Raw genomic sequence first — 14,799 nt, 5'->3', positions numbered from 1 at the left:
TGAAGATGAGATCACCACATTTGATCTCTTGTGCTTCTCCTTCGGTTGAAGTGACATCTGTTTTAGTGACAGATGAGAATTCGAAAGGAGGAAACAGTCATCATCCTCATCATCATCATCAAATTGGAAACTTGGGAGAGAAATCACCTGCTTTATCACTCTTAACCCCACCACCATCTAGACATAGGAAAACGGGTTTAGGTTCATCACCTTCTGCTGCTTCTTCACCTTTGGTTGATTATGAGAATGGAGCATTGAATGAACCAGCTAAAGGAGATCGTAGTTTGCCTTCTAGTAATCGAACGATTGTGGCTAGGAGATCATCAAGAGTATTAGAAAAGATGAATGAACAACCATCTACATCTTCTTCTTCTTGTTCTTCTACCTTGGGATCACCTAATCCTGTTCAAGGACTTGGATTCCAGTTCTTGAGTTCTACTTCTACTTCGAATTTGAATCCTTTACTTTCTCCTCGTCATCCTTCTGCTGCTGCTTCTCCTCTGCTTTCTCCGGCTTCTTGTCCTCTTAATCCTGCTCTTTCTTCTGTACCTTCTCCTCATCATCCGTCTACATCTCCTTCTCTTTCTCCTTCTCCTTCTCCATCACCTGCACCTTCTCCATCACCTTCACCTTCTCCATCACCTGCTTTAAGTTGTTCAGATCATAATGAAACATAAACTTCATGATCAACTAAATCTCATCTTTTCTCTCTTTTTCTCGTACATAGGCTCTTATTATTATTCTTTTGTTGTTGTTGTTCATATGCACGATCTAAATATTCAAGTTTTTTTCCCTTCTCTCTTTGTTTCTATGTATCTTAGTTTTTTTTTCTATTCTATTTAGGGATTCTTAAAGGGTTTTTCTTTTTGCAAAATATGGGGTTTTGAGGAAAAAGGGTTTGGGAAAATGAAAGAAAAATCAAAAAAGTGTTTATACATATATAGTTTAATAAAATTGAGTGGAATTGTAGGGGTTCGAGTTTGCATTTTTTTATAGATGGTTATCGTATAGAGAATTTTAGAAGATGGGTACATGAAGTTTAAGCTGAGATCTGTAAAGAGGTTTATGTGGTGAGGATATGCTTGTTTGAAACTAGGGAAATGGTTTTTATGATTACTTTTTTGGTTGGTTTGGTTTGGTTGTGAGTAAGGTGGAGATGTGAGAAAATCTAAAAAAAATTATGGCAGCGTTGAAAAAAATGTGATTATGGATATTTTAAGAGACTTTTTTAAATGTTCAAGATATTAAGGGCAGTTCAAGAAGGGCTTTTACAGCCTTTTTTTAAATTTTACATTTGGTTTGGGAGCCTTAAATTTTAAGTAAGATTTCAAAGGTTGTTAACCACCTTTAGTCTAAAGGTGTTTCACAGTTTTGTGATCTTATAAACTGTCTTAAAATTTATAGTGTTTCAAACCAACAGGCACATTTTGAGGGAAAAAAAACCATCTTCCATTGTTTGTTTTTTTGTTTGTTCCTGGATTGTCACTGTTGTTTGTCCAAAATAAAAAAAAATACATTGTTTTTTTCTCACGGCTTTGGACCAAGGTCTTTGTTTCTTCATCACCTGCAAGGTCACTAAAAAAAATATGATTGATATCATGATAATGAAAAACAAAAGAAAAAGAATAATAAAAAAGATGTTGATCTAAGAAAAAGATTGCCAAACCACCATGGCAAATGTTGTACCTGACATTCCTTAACACTTAAAACTTAATTATATGGTGTTTGAGACTTTTCAAAATGAGATTTTAAGGAGTGGGCATCCTTAAAATCCTGGATCACCACTCTGTGCGCAGGGTTTTTGCACTTCTCTTCTTGAACCACCCTATTGGTAAAGTTCAGGATGATGAAAGTCGAGGTTGGGTTTTCCAAGATTGTACAGTCAACTCTCCAAAAACCCATACCATTCTATGGACTCCAAAAAGTATGGGTTTTGATGGAGTATGTCTTACTGAGATCTCTCTGATAAGCCATAAACCCTATTCTTGGGGGGAATATGGGTTAGGAGAGAGATTTTTTTAAAAAGATGATTTTCATTTGCCAGAGTGTACTTTGTTAGGTCTTAAAGAAGCATATTTGAATATGCAGTGAAGTCTGAGTAGATTTGAGTGTTCATTTTTGTGTTTGTATGCAGTGTATTGGTGACAAAAGTAAGTTGTAGAGTACAAACGGTCACCAGTCAGAGCCTAATCACACCAAAAGTAGTTTGCCTCAAAAAAGTATGGGTTATAGAGAATGATAGAGATATGGGATTTCTGACAATTTCCCCCACCCATAAAAAATATGGACAGAAAAAGTATGGGTTATGTGAGAGTATGGCTTAACGGGTGTATGGGTTTTTGGAGAGTTGACTGTATTTGAAAAAAAGTAAAAAAAAAGATTGTATTACTGGTCAGAAGTTATTTAGCAACATTGACACTGCCAGCATTTGAAGGGCTGTGAAAATGTTCAAGTCGGCTCGCGGCCCTCTGGACACTGGCCAGTATGTGTGACAACACAGTGTACATTTCATAGCATTTCATATATATTATATCATTGCAATATTCCCAGAAAGTACTGCCATGTATCAAAGCATATTGACAAGCTCACATAAAATCCCGTTATGGCAAAGATGGCAAAGGTCATTCATCAAACATTGTTGATCATCCCCTACACCAGTATCAACCTCACAGAATGGGTCTTGGTTTGGATACTTGAGTATTGAGGTTCACACATAACGGTCACAGAGGACTGGCTTGATTATCATAAATAATAAAGCTGAGAAGAAACAAAATGGAACTTGCTGGAATAAAAACATGGAATTCTGAGGGCGTTATGCTTGTACTACAACATATCTTTGTCTTACAACTCATAATTAATGTATAACTGAATGGAACCCACAAATTGATAAAAAAGTTTTAGTTGTTTGAGAGAAAAAGACAATTTTTTTGTTTTTACAATTTTCTTAACACATGCTGTTATCAATGCAATTGGAATATTCACAATTTTTCACGTCTACAAACTTTAGCTTGGGTGGGTGGGAGGTCAACGATTTTAATATATCTATGATGTTTATAAAAATGATGATAGTGAAAAACCGGATTTTGTGATAATGACTAATGGAGGAATAGATAAATTTTATTACAATAAATTTATGATGAGAGAAAGTGGGAATTAGGGAAAGATTGTTTTGTCCTAAACATCCACTTTCTTGTAATGACATCATGATTCTTTTGGACTCCTATGAGAGGAATGGAGAATGACTTGTCTGCAAAGAATGGATGCTGTCCCTGTGACCTGGTTACTTCATTATCCAACACCTCTTTTCACCCATTCCCATATATCAATACTCGCACCGATCTGTAAAGTCAAGGACGTCTTGATGTACCATTTCCAAGCACAATCAATAGTGTACTCATAAAAGGTATTACTAATGGCAACTTATCAGCAAGTGCAAGGAAGATCCATTCAAAGAAGTGGATCAGATCTTAAGATATTGTTGAAAGAAGACATAGATTGATATCAAGTATGGATAAATCCTTCCGCCATTCTCAGATGACAAATACTCTGTGATCCCAATTGCCATCAAATTCAAAAAAAAACAGTCATTTTTAAAATTGTGTTGATTGCCACTGCTCCAGCAGCATAGATTGCAAAGTTCCCGACTGCTGGCAGTCTTGCAAGAAGCACTTAGTAAAACCGAAGGACCAACACGGCTAATTGCCTTCCCAATTCTGACCTCCACCTTTGGTAGACCATCCATTTCACCCTGACTATCATCACACTCATTAATACGTGTTTTTTTAAAGGAGTGAAGGATCGAGGCAACCCAACAGGATTTGGAAATGTATTTCATCATCCTCAGTATCACGCGGTTGGGAGGATTAAGGCGTGTGACACACAGTGACATTCAAATACTGTGAAATGTTTGAAATAGTGTGAAATGGCTAGCGGCCCGCGGGCCAGCCAGAAAAGTTCACGGCCCTTCAAATTCTCTGGCAACATTGGGTTGTTGATACAAGGTCTGTATCGTAATGCGTACTCGACACTTTAGTGTTTGTGCTCTTCATGTTCGTGATGCTGAGCATTACTCCTCAGGAGCTCAACTGATGAGCCAACACAACTTAACTTGTTTTCTCTACTCATCTAATGTTCAGTTTCAACATATTGTATATAAACCACGTTAATTGTTGTCTCTTTTCTGATCTCTTTTTCTGTCTTTGTGTGTCAATAAATTCTGCTTTATTTCACTTGACTATTCGACATTCTGATTGTTTAATCGCATTAAGTGTTTTGCCTGTCATTTCGGGCCAGACCCTCATTACAAGCATCCAACTGCTATTCAACGTATAGCCTGTCTCATTAGGTTATGAGCCCAGCGCTCTAGACGCGTACTATATATCTACATAATACAAACCCTTTGTCCACCAAAGGTACTAACAACCATTTCATTACCTTATAATCATCCTTTTTCCTTAATGTCGAAAGACCACGATACCAAACCAACCGAACCTCTTATCAAACATAACATGTCGAATTCAAATTTAGGAAACACCAACTTTAGCACCTCTGCAATCGCCTCGATTCCCAAACTTACCATGGGTAATATTTATGCATGGAAGACTGAATTGAAAATCTACCTCAAGATGAATGGCTTATACGAATTCATCGAAGAAGAACTCAATCGTCCATCAGACGCTCAAGAAAAATCTCGTTTCGATATGCGACAAGCGGCTGCTTTATATGCGATACGCAACACCATCGATTCAGCAAACTTATCCTCTATTGAATCAATCGAAGATCCCAAAAAGGCATTCGAAACTCTTGTATCCCAGCATGGCTCGGACAACGGTATCGTGACCGCGAACACCCTTACAGAATTATTCAGTTTGAAGTATGACCAATCAATCGGAATCACAAACTATATTGCAAAAGTTCAAGATCTACATAGCAAAATTCAAGATATGACAGCTGGAGACAAGGACCTTCAATTGTCGGACAGAATCTATGCCATACTCTTAGTCAATAGTTTACCTCGAAACGAATTCGGTCTCATAATCCAGCACTTTCTATCTAACATTAAAACAATATCTACAAGCGATGTGTGTGCCCGACTTCGACTCGAAGCAAGTTCCAACAACAGCAGCGAAGAAAAATTCAAAGAAGTATATTATACCAAATCAAAATGACCCATGAGAACCGACAACAGAAAAGTCGGAAAATCACCAAAAGACCTCTGTCACATTCACCCGAACTCAAAGCATACTAATGAACAATGCCACACTCAAAAGAAAAACGATAAAGATCCAAATTCACTCTCAATTGAAGAAATGGCGAAACGCTACAAAGCCATGACAGCAAATTCAAATAACCCCAGCTCTGCATCTGTACATGTGGCAATAGAAAACGATCCAAGCAACGAATTCATCACATACTCTGCTTACAACGCAACAACTCATATCACCCGGAACGACCAATTTCTTATCGACAGTGGTGCTAATACCCACATAGCCAGCAACGCTAAACTTTTATCCAACATACACACCATACAACCTGTCAACATCTCTGGAATAGGAGGACAGAAAGGAAAAATTAATGGAAAACTTGCTGGTACTGCTTACGTTCATGGGAAAACTCGTACTGGTGAAGATAGATTGATAGCTATTGAGGATGTCCTTCTAATCCCTGAAGCGGGTGTAAACATAATATCCGTATCTGCCATGCTCCGCGAAGGGACAACTCTCACCAGTAATCACCACAACATCATATTAGAGAACAAAATACAAGACTTTGTGATCACTGGTAAAGGATCCGATGGCCTGTTTTTCACGCAGGCACGTTCCTCGCCTAACCTTTTCGCTGCTCCTGCCTCTGTCCCTGCTGACATCTGGCATCGTCGTTTTGGTCACCTAAACTACAGATCCCTGTCCAAAGTTTCTCCAACTCCTTCAAATAAGATCTCCTGCGAATCGTGTACTTTATCCAAGGCCCATCGATTGCCATTCTCTTCTCACTTTCCCAAATCTGATGTTCCTCTGTTTCGTATACATAGTGATGTACTTGGACCCATGCCTACTGCATCTATTGGAGGCGGAAAATATCTTGTATCCTTCATCGATGATGCCTCAAGATTTAATTGTATCAAAATCATGCGAACAAAATCTCAAGTATTTTCTTTCTTTGTGCAATTTATAAATGAGGTTGAACGCTATCACAACAAGAAAGTAACCATACTTAAATCAGATCGGGGAGGTGAGTACACCTCTAACCAGTTTACAGATTTCCTATCACAAAAAGGTATAGTTTTTGAGCGCGCTCCTGCAGAAACACCAGAACAAAATTCAGTCTCTGAACGTTTTAACCGATCCATTCTTGAACGAACACGTTCAACAATGCTTGAAGGCAACATTCCAAAATTCCTTTGGGGAGAAATCGTAATGGCAACTTCTTATCTACTCAATGTCTCACCTAATGCATCAATTGACATGGAAACTCCGTACGACTTATGGAATGCTGATATATCAGGAGCTCACAAATCAAATCCAAACTTTCTCAGAGTTCTAGGATGTGCAGCGTACCCTCTCCTAAAAACTAATGAAATCAGCAAACTATCTCCCAAGTCACAACTATGTGTACACGTAGGGTATGAACAGGGAGCAAGAGCATATCGTTTATGGGATTTGGAAAACAGAAAGATAATCATATCACGTAATGTATTCTTTAATGAAAGACTTTTCCCTTTCAAAAACAAAAACAACAATGAACAAATGTTTGCTACTGATGACAATTTATTCCCTCTCAATGAGATTGCATTTAACAACAACAGTACTAACATTGAAAAGATCCAGACACCAATTGACACTACCACAAACAGACCAACAACTCAAGAAAACATTACTCAACCGGCTCAAAAACCCTTTTCCCACATTCAAATTCATCCACATCACCTCGAACAAGAATCTCAATCTCAAACATCATCCCCATTCTTATCACCACAGCAGTTATCACCTGTCTCACCCAACTTCTCCGAATTCTCCTTCTCCGACAAAGCTTCAGATCTAATACCTCAAGATACACCCCAAATCGAATTTACACCTAAAGAAATAATACCTCTCAGTCAATCAATACACGCCCCCCACAACGTCAGTAGAAAGAAACAAAAAGAATTAGGAGAAAAACAATCTACAGAAAATGAAGAAGATGAACTAAAAGAAATCAAAGAAAGACATGAAAAAGAATTAAAAGAAGTAAAAGAAAAAGAATCAAAAGAATTGAAAGAAAAAGAATTAAAAGAATTAAAAGAATCACAGGAAAAAGAATCAAGAGAATTGAAAGAAAAAGAACTAAAAGAATTAAAAGAAAAAGAATCAAGAGAACTGAAAGAAAAAGAACTAAAAGAATTAAACAAATTAAAAGAAAAAGAATCAAGAGAATTGAAAGAAAAAGAACTAAAAGAACTAAACAAATTAAAAGAAAAAGAATCAAGAGAACTGAAAGAAAAAGAACTAAAAGAATCAAACAAATTAAAAGAAAAAGAATCAAGAGAATTGAAAGAAAAAGAACTAAAAGAATTAAAAGAAAAAGAATCAAGAAAATTGAAAGAAAAAGAATTAAAAGAATCAAAAGAAAAAGAAAATAACCTTAAAATCAAAATCAAACTTCCCAATCATATGAAATCAACTCAAGAAATCAACACTGAAACAGAATCAAATCAAAAAGAAAATCTCGAAACCAATACTACAACTCTAGCCAACTCGGAGAACGAAAACAACAATCTGGTTGACAACACTGACCCATCAACAAACAACAACCCTCCTATTCCAAAACACAAACCAGTTCAGATTAACAACTCAACCACGATCTCACAACGACCTATTCGAGATCGTAAAGCCCCTGTAAGATACGGAAACCTCACACTATATGCTGCTAAGAAAAGCGACGACTGTCCTACTTTCTCCGAAGCCATGCGCGGAAGTGAACGAAACAACTGGCTTGAAGCAATGGCAAAAGAATTTAACTCTCTAACTTCACATAATGTAGGAGAACTTGTCGACGCACCACCTGAAGCGAACATCATAGGAGGCATGTGGCGTTTAAAACGAAAGCGAGACAAACATGGCAACATCATAAAATACAAAGCACGGTGGGTTGCTTTAGGTAACCATCAGATCTGGGGTGTCGACTACGACAAAACTTTCGCATCCGTCGTACAATCTGACACAATGAATATGCTATTTTCTTTATGTGCCTCTGAAGACTGGGAAATGGAACAATTCGACATCGCCACCGCTTTTCTCAATGGCAAAATGCACTTACCAGTATACACACGACAGGTGCAAGGTTTCTACAACCCCAAATTCCCAAAGAAAATATGGCTCCTCAAACAATCCATTTACGGCACTAAACAAGCACATCAAGAATTCAACACAGATCTTGAAGAAAAACTCCGCAGCATTGGTTTCCTACCTTCCAAAGATGACAACTCACTTTTCACCCTCCGGCGCGAAAAAGAAATCATTCATATTCCAATGCATGTCGATGATGGACTTGTCTTCTCAAACTCAAAATCACTCCTGAAAGAAATAAAAGAAAAACTTCATCAACTATACAACCTAGTCTGGACAACTGAACCCACCCTACACTTAGGAATCAAGATCACTCGAGACCGCAAAAACAGAACAATTCATCTCTCCCAAGAACATTACCTGAAAAACGTACTTGATAGATTTGACATGACTCACTGCAACACAGCTGTAACACCTCTCCCATCTTCTATGGAACTAACTCCCGGCACCAACGAAGAAATCACTGACACAGCTCACCTTCCTTATCAACAAGCCATCGGTTGCCTCAACTGGGCTGCTGTACACACACGTCCCGATATCCAATACGCAGTTTCAACTCTTGCCAGATACTCGTCAAAATACACATACCGCCACTGGAAAGCAGTCAAGCATCTTCTTCGCTACATACAAGGAACTCTTGACCGAGGAATAATGTTCAAGAACCATGGAACTCTATCCACCGAGTTACGTGCATACGCTGATGCCGACTACGCTGCATGTACTGAAACACAAAGGTCCACAACTGGATATGTGTTCACACTAGGAGGATCACTAATATCCTGGAAAAGCCGACGTCAACTGACTGTTGCCCTATCCACCACCGAAGCCGAATACATGGCTCTTGGAGATTGTGCAAAGCACTGTTTATGGTTTCGCCGTATGATATCTCATCTCACTCAAACTCCACTACCAACTTCTCCTATCTCTCTTCCTCCTCTCAGTGTTTTCAACGACAATAATGGCGCCGTATTTCTATCTCAAGAATCTGCGACAAGTTCCCGTTCCAAACACATCGACATTAGACATCATTTCATCAGAGACCTAATAAATTCACATCAAATTTCCACTCACATGATCGACACTAAACTGATGCCAGCCGATTTTCTAACAAAGAATGCTCCTAAGGAAATGTTGAACAGATGTCGTTTCCAAATTGGAAACATAAATCTACAAGAAACTCACGAAATTACTTCACACCTACTTCCGAAACCCACGAAAGTATCGAGCAAGGGGGGATGTTGATACAAGGTCTGTATCGTAATGCGTACTCGACACTTTAGTGTTTGTGCTCTTCATGTTCGTGATGCTGAGCATTACTCCTCAGGAGCTCAACTGATGAGCCAACACAACTTAACTTGTTTTCTCTACTCATCTAATGTTCAGTTTCAACATATTGTATATAAACCACGTTAATTGTTGTCTCTTTTCTGATCTCTTTTTCTGTCTTTGTGTGTCAATAAATTCTGCTTTATTTCATTTGACTATTCGACATTCTGATTGTTTAATCACATTAAGTGTTTTGCCTGTCATTTCGGGCCAGACCCTCATTACAAGCATCCAACTGCTATTCAACGTATAGCCTGTCTCATTATGGGTTTTTAGAGTGTTTTCCTTTGATACTAGAAATTGAAGATCTTTATGCCAAAGAATTGGCTGGGATGGCATTGGCAGAAAGAAGTTTTGATTGGAATTCCTTGAAGTTGTAAGTGATGATTTAGAAAACATGGTAAAATATTGGTGATGAAAAGAGAAGAGCCGTTTGAAAGAAATCTATAAAAGAATCAAAGGGAAAGATTCTTTACAGATTTAAAATGATGTGATATTTACCAGGAAGATTATTTTAGAAGAATAGAAGACTGGTTTTTGGAAAACTATAATTCATCACATATGATGAGATCACCACTTTTGTGTGCCTGATTCCTCACATCCTGTTCTAAACACTGAGAATCTTACTACTGGTGAATCTTTCTTTGGCATTGATATCTGACCTGTTCCGCTATGCACCACTATAACCCTAACTTTTCATAATAGAGCAATAGAGCAGTAATCACAATGCAATAGCCGTGTTCAAACCTGACCCGGTTTCAAAAAACCCAGTAAACCTGGTGGACTTTTTGGCTGGAACTTGATGCTGTCAAGAACTGTCAATGGATACACAAAGTTACCACCAGAAAATCAACTGGGTAACCGGGTTTTTGTGTCAACCGGGTTAGGTTTGAACGCGGCTAATATTGTGGATGCTGCTATGGCTGGTTACCTGCCTTGTGGAACACCACAATGTACCACAGTGCTTGAACAAACTCAGGACAGGCCAACTGGCCGAATTGGTCTTCACCAAGGGTGTCTGGGTTTTTTTGAGACAAATTTGATCTAAGGTTTCAGCAAGAGGAGAACAAATGAGTGGTGTGAAAAATAAAACACATTTCAAAAAGGGTTTGAGAAAATTGATCTAAGGCTGTAGGAAAAAGAGAAAAACAAGTGTAGAGAAAGAAAAAGAGTGTAGAGAAAGAAAATGATTGTAGAGAAAGAAAAATATATTTCAAGAAAAAAAGAGTCACGAGGAGAAACAGGTATAAAAGAGCCAGGACAAATGGAGCAAGTAGGAAAATAAAAATAAGTTAAGAATTGAGGAAGTTAAGAAGTTGGGTCATAAACTTATATCCTGGCATCAACTTTTTTAAAAAATCCTGATGAAGACCCAGTTCAGAAATTGAACAAATTACTAATCCTAGCATCTAATCTGTATATTCATTCAACCATTTCTTTTGCTTTTCTTTGTGTCTATAGACCTTACGTTTTTCACTGACTTTTCTTTTTTTCTTCCTACTCACCAAAAGGTGATTCCAAAAAACCTTTGAATCTTTGTTGCCTTTCCTTTGATTGAGAAATGTATAAAGGATCTTACAAGTTGAATCTTCTTTTCTTACATCCCATATTGATGAGTGTTCTTGTATGAATTCATTCATCAAATGTGAAAATCCAAGGCTCAATTTGTAGATTGATTCAGTGAGTTTATGTTGGGTATGTGTTTCTTTTTTTGAAATCTTTGCTGGTTTAGAGGGTTTTTTGAAATTTTGAAGACTTGGATTAGTTGTCAATTCAGTTGGTTCTCCTTCATCATTCTTGGAATGTAAGATGATCTCTTCAGCTTTATTGTTCCAGTCTTTCCAGACATCACCTACTGAGCTCATATGGCTTTTTGATTCTTCTTCATCCATGTCTTTTTCCCATTGTATGATAAATTTCTTGCTAAAATTTAAAGAGTTTTGATGCTTTGCGGAGAATATTTTTTCATTGATCCTCTTACCATGTATTACCATGAATGCTCTGGCCAGTGGGTGTAAATTGATTGTACAGCCCAGAATCCTTTTTTCTTTCCTTGATGATTCAAACTTTAGTTTTAGACTTGTGATTTGATGAAAAATATCTGTAGTCCAAGCTAAATATCTAGCAAGATGATCATAGTCAATTTCAATATTCTGTGTCAGAAACTTTTGATGATAAGCTACAAAAGCAATGGCAGCCAGTCTTATTGCCCTTTTTGAAATATCAGAATCTGGATCATGAGAAATGACAAAATAAACAAAAGGTAGAAGTATTTTATCACTCCAAATCTTTTTTGCTTCCCTAATTTCTGATGGTCCAAGTTGGTTCTGCAGATGGCTTATAATCAGGAGCTGGATGTGATTTGAAACAGTTCTAGAAATAGATGCAAGCATTTCATTTGGTCTGTGTGAAATGAAATCTGGGATTGAGATGATGGGACTGTCTGTGTCCCCAGAAAGACCTATAGTCTCAACTTCTTGCTGTGGAATGTCTTCAACAGGGAGTTCCAAGTCTTTTTGGGGGTGTTCAACAGAATGTGTGTTGTGAAATTCTGTGACAGTTTCCTTGTGTTTATCCATGTAAAGCCTTGGGTAAGTATCCTTTAAAGGCAGCTTGGGATCTAGAGACCCAGTATCAGAGACCCCTGGTAGTATTGGGCTGAGAATGGGATCCAACAATGACCAAAAATCTTCATATTCTGTCACTGGGCCATTGTGGGCTGTATCCTTTGTCCAATTCTTCAGGCTTTGATGTGTTGGTGGCATCCATATTGTTATGAGGAAGGTCATCAACATCAATGAAGAAAGATAACATGTGATTTTTTTCTTTGGCATGATCTGCCTGTATGCTACTCAAGGCAAGTAAGAATTCAGGGGTTGGCTTAGAATGAATGATATTTATGAGGATTGGATGCAGGCAGAAGGTGCTGGTAGTTCAAACATCAGTCTACTAATTCAAATTCCCATCAAGTGCTTACTGTAAAACACTGCTACAAACCAATACTCTTCTAAAAACTACAACATCATCAATGAAACACAATCACCAACTCAGTATTGAATCTATGATTATGATTTTACCAAGATTTGGTGAGGTGTCTCAGGGTTTTTCTGTAATAATGAACCTTGATTTCAGATCTCAACCAAGACCTTATGACCTTCAGCCTGTAATCAGGATTGTCATGAGACACATAGAAAAGACAACCAAGTACAAGATCTTAGAAACAGTCAAATGACGTTGGGAAATGTTATTGTGCTTTCATATGATTAATTTATATTCTGTCTGAGGGAGAGAGTTGTTGAGTAGATGGTGTCTTGAGAATTGGAGGGATAGCGGGAACAACAGAAATATGTGAAATACCTAGGGTTAATTACAACAACATGAATTGATATGAATCTTTGTTGGATCCTGGTATGCCCACCACCCCTGCCTTTCACAGGTTGTATCATGCCTGATCACCCATGACACAAGTGATGTACAGGCTGTATATACCAAGTTATTGAGGATTTGAGAGTTGTTGCTTTTGAAGCCAAATTGTTTATTTATGATTTGTTGTTCATGCTCAATCAACATCAACAAGAGAAACCTTAGTACTTCCTGTTTCTTTGCTGCCCCATGAACTAAAAATTTCGTCAAAAACCAATCTTTCCCCTTTGTCTAAAAACAGTCAATCTTCAGATGAAAGCATCTACAACAAAAACACACCTTGAAGAGATTGGAAAAAATGGGGTTGGCAGACCTTTTTGAAAATCACACCACATCTCAGGAGTTCTATGTCCAATCACCAATATTGGAGTTGTCAATAACAGTAGTAAGACTTTGATGACAACTATTTTTAATCTATCTTCCCTTTGCATGTAAAGATGCTGTGGTAAATACCTCCAACCATACAAATATAGACAAACTTTGATGAGAAAGCAACATTTCATCTCACTGCAGTTTTTTCCTAAAAGAACGTGCCAGGCGGGTCAAGTGGCGCCTACACACGGGAAAATGCAAAACAACACACCTCAGCGCGCCCACAACCTAATTTTGGGTTGCTATGTATGTGTAAATAGATGCTAACTTAACTAAGTCCCTCTTGGACAAACAAGTAGTCAAGAGAGGGACTTATACCTTATATTTGGCTGGGAACCCTTTCAATCCTCCATATCTCTGTAGCCTGCATACAAATATCCTCTGGACCAAAGAAAAGTCCTCTGTGCCTGGTTATCCTATACACACATATCTTTTCAAATCTGTTCCTTGCCGCCAGGAAAGCCCTCCAAAACCAACTTTAAGAATTGGTTTTTGTGTAACATTTCAGCTCGTTTGGTGTGAGCTTTTGACAGGTTGGTCAGCTTTCTGCCCAATTTTGGTGATCTTTGCAAACTTCACAATTACATTGCTCTGTTAGTTGTGAATCAAATTAGATGCAGGCTACACAGTGTAGATTAAGCAAGTACATAGCTCTTCTCTTTGGTCTCAAGGACATTTGTCTGCAGGATATGCAGATATGGAGTGTTGAAAAAGTCCCCAGCCAAATGTTTTTGGCTCATACGCCAAAGTTGTGGTATAAGGTATAAGTCCCTCTCTCAACTACTTGTTTGTCCAAGAGGGACTTAGCTAAGTTAGAAATAGATGCTATGAGTATGAGTTAGGGCTGTGACCCGGCCCTGGTGTGGCCCGGCCAACTGTGCCCGTTGCCTTTCTGGCAGCAGACAGTACAAGCCCTGACACACCAAAACCTACCTAATACAGTCAAACCCGCGCAATCACATAATTTGGGTGGAAGACTTTTCCTATGCATTTTGACGGGTTATGCAATCCCGTTGTCAAATTTGGCAGTAAAAAGCATCAAGATTGAGGAATTTTTCTATGCATTATCACAGGTTATGCAGCTGCGCGGGTATGCAATTGCGCGGGTTCGACTGTAAAGAGTTATAAGAGCATCAGACGCGGAGCCCATAGAACGCGGGCTCTCAACAATACAGGCGGCAAAATTGTCAACAATCACTGCAGCAGACCTCACAAAATGCAAGGTGGGATGTCAAGAGTCAAATTTGGGAGGTCAATCAAGACTCTCAATCTCCCAAATACAGCCCAATACACATCATACCAGCCCAAATGAACAGCTATGTACAGATCATTCTTCAATACAAGCATATAAAAA

This window comes from Melampsora larici-populina (genome assembly GCF_000204055.1).
Source record: "Melampsora larici-populina 98AG31 unplaced genomic scaffold MELLAscaffold_61, whole genome shotgun sequence".
In the NCBI taxonomy this organism is placed as follows: Eukaryota; Fungi; Basidiomycota; class Pucciniomycetes; order Pucciniales; family Melampsoraceae; genus Melampsora; species Melampsora laricis-populina.
Note: the sequence above shows the minus strand (reverse complement) of the source record.